This window comes from Hylobates moloch, unplaced genomic scaffold (genome assembly GCF_009828535.3).
Source record: "Hylobates moloch isolate HMO894 unplaced genomic scaffold, HMol_V3 SCAFFOLD_24, whole genome shotgun sequence".
NCBI classification, from domain to species: Eukaryota; Metazoa; Chordata; class Mammalia; order Primates; family Hylobatidae; genus Hylobates; species Hylobates moloch.
The window spans coordinates 16,712,641-16,718,721 of NW_026652299.1; the positions used below are offsets into that span (position 1 = coordinate 16,712,641).

The 6,081-nt window shown below is 40.7% G+C and overlaps 1 non-coding gene across 1 annotated transcript; it reads right to left on the reverse strand.

Moving 5' to 3' along the window:
• Nucleotides 1-3,685: 3,685 nt before the first annotated feature.
• LOC116463071 (small nucleolar RNA U13) lies at nucleotides 3,686-3,789 on the reverse strand. The gene has a single exon (XR_004246543.1). It is a non-coding gene; the product is annotated as a small nucleolar RNA U13 (small nucleolar RNA).
• Between the last annotated feature and the right edge of the window lie 2,292 nt (nucleotides 3,790-6,081).

The window sequence follows — 6,081 nt, forward strand, 5'->3', positions numbered from 1 at the left end:
ACTCCTGACCTCAGGTGATTCACCCGCCTCGGCCTCCCAAAGTGCTAGGATTACAGGCATGAGCCACCATGCCTGGCCTGTATTTATTTTTTGAGATGGAGTCTCACTCTGTTGCCTAGGCTGAAGTGCAGGGCACAATCTCCGCTCACTACAACCTACGCTTCCCAGGCTCAAGCGATCCTCCCACTTCAGCCTGCTGACTAGCTGAGACCACAGGCTCAAGCCATCATGCCTGGCTAGTATTTTGTGTTTTTGGTAGAGACGGGGTTTCACCATGCTGCCCAGGCTGGTCTTGAACTCCTGAGCTCAAGTGATCACCCGCCTCAGCCTCCCAAAGTGCAGGGATTATAGGTATGAGCCACCACACCCAGCCAAAAATTATTAATCTTAAAATAAGAATGAAAGGTATCAAAAAGTTAGTGATGTAAATAGACCAGATGAGGAAACTAAAGGTCGGAAGAATTTTGACAACAGGTTGTTACTGCCAGTGCCAAGCCTTGAACTCCTGTCTCTTGATGATCCTTGTGGTTTCTATCCACTACACTAGTGAGGAAGTGTGGGTTACTACTGCAGCAGTCTTTCCCAAAACATCTCAACTTGCACCTTCACTCATTTACAGGCATTCATTAAACACCCACTACAAGCCAATCACTATGCTAGGCTCCAGGGATAGGAAAATGTATTGTAGGTACAGAATTTGACTTCGAAGAACTCAGGGTCTTGTAGAGAAACTGGAACTTTGCTGCATGAGCAGAGAGAAGAGGTGCCACATATGTCCACATGGCTATTAGCAATGTGGAGGCCAGTGGTAACCTTGACAAGAAGAATCTTGGAGGAGAGATGAAGGATAAGATGGAGGCAAGAGAGTTAGGGGTGGGGAAGGCTTCTAAGCAGAGGAAATAACTTAACCAGAGGCTCAAAGGTAGAAAAGTCTGATTCATCTAATGAACTGAAGGAGTGTCTTGCACCTAGAACACAGTGTTTGTGATAAAGTTGAAGAGATTGGCACGAGCCAGATCCTAGAGGGTTTTCTACACCAGGGTTGGACTTTATTTTAAGGACAATGGAAGTCACTGAAGTGTTTTAAGCAAGAGAGCTATGTGATCCAGTTCACATTTTGCAAATGTCTGGATGCTACATGAAGAATACATGGGAGGGGGCAAAAGAAGAAGAAGGAATAGCTGAAGACTATTAAAACATCCAGTGACAGAGGGTGCAGAAGCTTTGACTAGAGTAGTCAACAGGCAAAGCGAACTAATTTGATATGTATTTTGGAGATAGGTCAGACAGGACTTGCTACTGTATTGAATTCAGGGATAAGGGAAAGGTAAGAATCAACGATAATTTTCAGATATCTGGCCTAAGCAACTGTGTGAGGATGGTGCCACTTCCTGAGATGGGGAAAAGTGGAAGGAGCAAGAAAACAAGAGTTGAGTTTGGCAGATGTTAAGTTTGACAAGCTTGTAAGATAGTTTAGGGGAGATGTCAAGGAGAAAATTGAGTGTAGTAATAGGACTCAGAGGCAGGACCTGGGGATGAGATGGTATTTTAAATCACAAGCCTAGGTGAGGTGATTCCAGAAAAGAATATAGAAAGAGAAGAAATGGCACCTCATATAAAGCCCTGAAGAAATTCTATATTTAGACAATAGAGGAAAAATATGAAGCAAAGAGTGAGAGAGGTGGCTAGAGAAACAGAAGGCAAACAAAGAAAGAGTGATGGTGTAGAACCCCAGGATGGAAACTATTTCAAAAGGTAAATATGGACTACTGCTGAAAAAGCAAGTAAGAGAGGAATGTAGAGTCTAGGATGATTGGGTTTTTTTGTGTGTGGGGGGGGCGGGGGTTGTTTGTTTGCCTTTAGAACAGAGAATAGCAGACCTGTTGGTATGGTGGTGGAAATACTCTAGGAGAGAGAGAGATTGATGGCAAAGAGGAAATGGGAGAGCTGAAGGAAACAATTCCTAATAAGGTGAGAGGAAAGGAAATCCACAGAGCTGGTAGTCACACAGCTCCAAGGGACACTACTCACATTGTGTTCTGAAGTCTTGCTTCAGGAAGTGCCACCTGCAGAGAACTCCTTGTGAATCATACCCCTTGGAGTTGTGCATCCGGGCAGTGGAGGAATTCAGAGCCCACGTAGCAGGAGGGAATGAAGCATATGTGGTGAGGTTGGCCTTTTTTGAGAAGAGAAGGAAAGGAAAAGATGGGTACAGACATAGGGAGATTTATGCACATAAAAGGAAAAGAGTTTCTTGCTCACTTACGTGTTAAGATTCTCACCAAGTGAAGAAAGTCCTTGGGTTTTAAGATCAGGTAGATCTGGGTTCAGTCATTTATTAACTATATGACTTTGGGAAAATTACTTAACTCCTCTGAACCTGTTTCTCCAATAGTAAAATGGGACTTGTAATACCTATTTCTACATAAAATTTTGGCCAAGATTAAGTTCTATGTTCATATGTAAAATGGTCAGCACAATGTCCTGGCATGTAACAGATGATCAATTATTGTAGTCATATTTATAATGAATGTACCAGGAAAACCAGGAAGTGCTACTCAACATATAAGGCATTACTGTTTTTTCTTCTAGCTTAGACATGAAGAAGTTTCAATATATAAAAAAGTCAGAAACTAAAAAAACCACAAAAGCTTCATTGCATGAAGTTAAATTTTAGAAGCTGTATGAAACAGCCTATCAGGTTGCTAGGTAAAGTTTTCTTCCAAGATTTTTTTGGCTCCTTGTCTTCACCCAGGAGAAATTTTTAAAATAAGTTATTTGTTAAACCAAAGTGAGAAGCCAGGATGCTAATGATGTAAAATACCCAGGGGAGACATACTTTTGTTAGATTTTACCGGTTTACAAAGCAGAAAAGATTCTGTTTCTTCAGTATTAAGAACTATTTTGCTACACGTCCAAAGGCAAGGGCTTTTCCATGCAAGTGCATTTCCTTTCCGGCATAATTCAGTTATATTTTGAGGTGTTACCAATAATGGCCACAGGGAGATGGTTTGACGCATAGGCAATTTAAGAGATTAGAAGCCTGGAAAAATCACCCTTAGCTTAGTCCTCGGAGGAATGTAGGGGCATAACAGTTTAATTAGATCTTAGTTATAGAGCAAACATTGTTTGTGAAAGCAGCAACAACTATGAAACTGATTATAGCATCCTCATCTATCTGGACGGCCTTTGTGCAGGGAGAATCAAGAATTCTCTGTGATGCTGCTGTGAGAACCAGTGCAATAGAAGGTGCAGCTGGAAGAGGAAGACTTGTATGAGAACAAGAAACTCTTCGGAGAAAAATTCTCTAAATCAAAATTATCGGACAGCATTTTTTCATTCATTTGGTCATATTTATCAAGTGTCTGCTGTCTTGGCACTATGGTCAATCCTATGGAGGGGTTCAAAGAATCTCTGCCTGTTGCGTTCTCACAGTCTGAGCATCTAGAGATAAGACAGAAATAACTATACATGGTTTATAAAGGGATGCATGATGGCTATCCAACTTCTTAAAGCTCTTTGTAAAATCAATGGTAAAAAGAAATTCAAGGACTTTTTAGAACACACACATAAAATCTTACGTGCTTTTTTTTTAAAAAAAGCAGTCCACTATTTCTTCAACCAGAAAGCAGTATAGTCACCTAGGCAAGGCATCTCCAAAGAATTTAATTTTTTTCTTTTTTCAGATCAGATGGGTAATGCGCTGACATTGTTAGAAGGTTCAAGAGTGGCACATCTCACACATGCGTGTGAACACCCAATCATCATGTTTGTGAACTACAAAAGGATCACGAATCTCCACAGAATTTCAAGAGAAGTAATGCAATCTTCATTCACTCACCAGTCACTCAGTCATTTTTTCTCACAGAAAAGATTTGTTAAAGGCAGCTGCTATGTGCCTGGCACTGTTCCAAAAACTGGGAAACAAAAATATAAAAACAAGGTGCCTGCCCTCAGGAAGTTTCAAATATAAAGCAATTGAATTCTTCTAAATGGTAATAATAAGTCAAGAGCAGCTAATTTCAGTCCTTAAGTTTGTAATTTGTTGTCTGGCAGGTTCGAATAAGACATAACTGCTAGCAGGTTGATTTAGTTTGCTCAAGTTTATGTGTTTCTAGTTTTAAAAATACTTTAATGGATCTTGAACTCAGAATGTGAGAAACAAAATAGTTAATTAAAGAGTCATGAGAATTACATAAAGTTTAGAGAATAAGCATATTCTGCTAAGCATGTACATGTGAGCCTATATCTATATACAACTAATTACTGTATTTTACACAGACATATTCTTATTTAAACTCTAATCTTTCCTAATTCAGGATGGTGAACTATTCCAGCTGCAGATGATTAACAAATGAGGCTGAGCGTGGTGGCTCATGCCTGTAATCCCAGCACTTTGAGAGGCCCAGGTGGGGGGATCACCTGAGGTCAGGAGTTTGAGACCAGCTGGCCAACATGGTGAAACCTTGTCTCTACTAAAAATACCCAAAAAATTAGCCAGGCATGGTGGTGCGCGCCTGTAATCCCATCTACTCAGGAGGCTGAGGAACGAGAATTTCTTGAATCTGGGAGGCAGAGGTTGCAGTTAACCGAAATCATGCCACTGCCCTCCAGCCTGGGTGACAGTCTCAAAAAAAAAAGAAAAAAAGAAAAGTTTTAGACCTAAGCCTGACTCTCTTCATTTGTTTCCTATTGCTTATAACAAAATACCTGGAAACTGGGTAATTTATGAAGAAAGAAATTTCTTATAGTTATATGGAAGCTGAGAAGTCCAAGGTCAAGGAGGCATCACATGGGGAGAGGGCTCAGTGTGCTAGCTTAGATCACTTCTTCTTCCTCAAAGCCACCAGTTCCACTCCCACGATAACCCATTAATCCATTAACCTATTAATTGATTAATCTGTAAGTGGATTAATCCATTCATGAGGCCAGAGAACTCATGATCCAATCACCTCTTAAAGGCCCCACCTCTTACATAGCCACATTGGAGATTAAGTTTGAACATGAGTTTTGGAGGGAACATTCAAACCACAGCACTGACTTTCTTTTGTATCACATTGCTCTGAGTCCCACTAACTACTTTCACAGCAATAACATCACCAAACGCTTGCTGATCTGTTCCTCAGATTTCTTTCAACAATGTACTACAGTCTAGTTACTAACGTTTAAAGATTTCCATCTCGGCCGGGCATGGTGGCTCACGCCTGTAATCCCAGCACTTTAGGAGGCTAAGGCAGGCAGATCACGAGGTCAGGAGATTGAGACCATCCTGGCTAACACGATGAAATCCGTCTCTACTAAAAAAATACAAAAAAATTAGCTGGGCGTGGTGGTGGGCACCTGTAGTCCCAGCTACTTGGGAGGCTGAGGCAGGAGAATAGCATAAACCCGGGAGGCAGAGGTTGCAGTGAGCCGAGATCACGCCACTGCACTCCAGCCTGGGTGACAGAGCAAGACTCCATCTCAAAAAAAAAAAAAAGATTTCCATCTCTACCGCTTCTGCTATGTTGCTGCAGTTGATCTTGCATCTTCCATTTATGCCTGTTGTTTGGAGATACTTATCACTGTTTATCACCAAATATACAGCCTGGGAATCTGTATTTTAATTTAAATTGTTTAAGTATGATACAAGTAATAGGAACGTCTTCTCACTGTAAAAAGTTCAAATGATATGCATAAAATGAATGCCCTCCTTGACTGTCTTTCCAATGCACATACTTCCAAGATATAATGATTGATACTAGTTAAGTGTGAATCTTTTCAGATGCTTTCCTATGCTGTTACATACATATTTGCATATAGAGAAACAGTTTTTACCTTTTCTTTTATCAATATTTTGCACAAATAAGGATGTCTGTCACTTGATATGTACATTCCTCTAAGTACTTTACTCCTATTAACTCATTTAATTCTCACAATAACCCTATAAGGTAGACACTATTGTTGTACAACCCTGTTTTATAGATGAGGAAACTGAGGCAGAAAGAACACAGACGACTTGCCCAAGTCACACACCTAGTAGGTGGTAGGGCTGACCCCTGAGCATGTTCTCTGAATCCCTTCATCATACCGGTATCATAT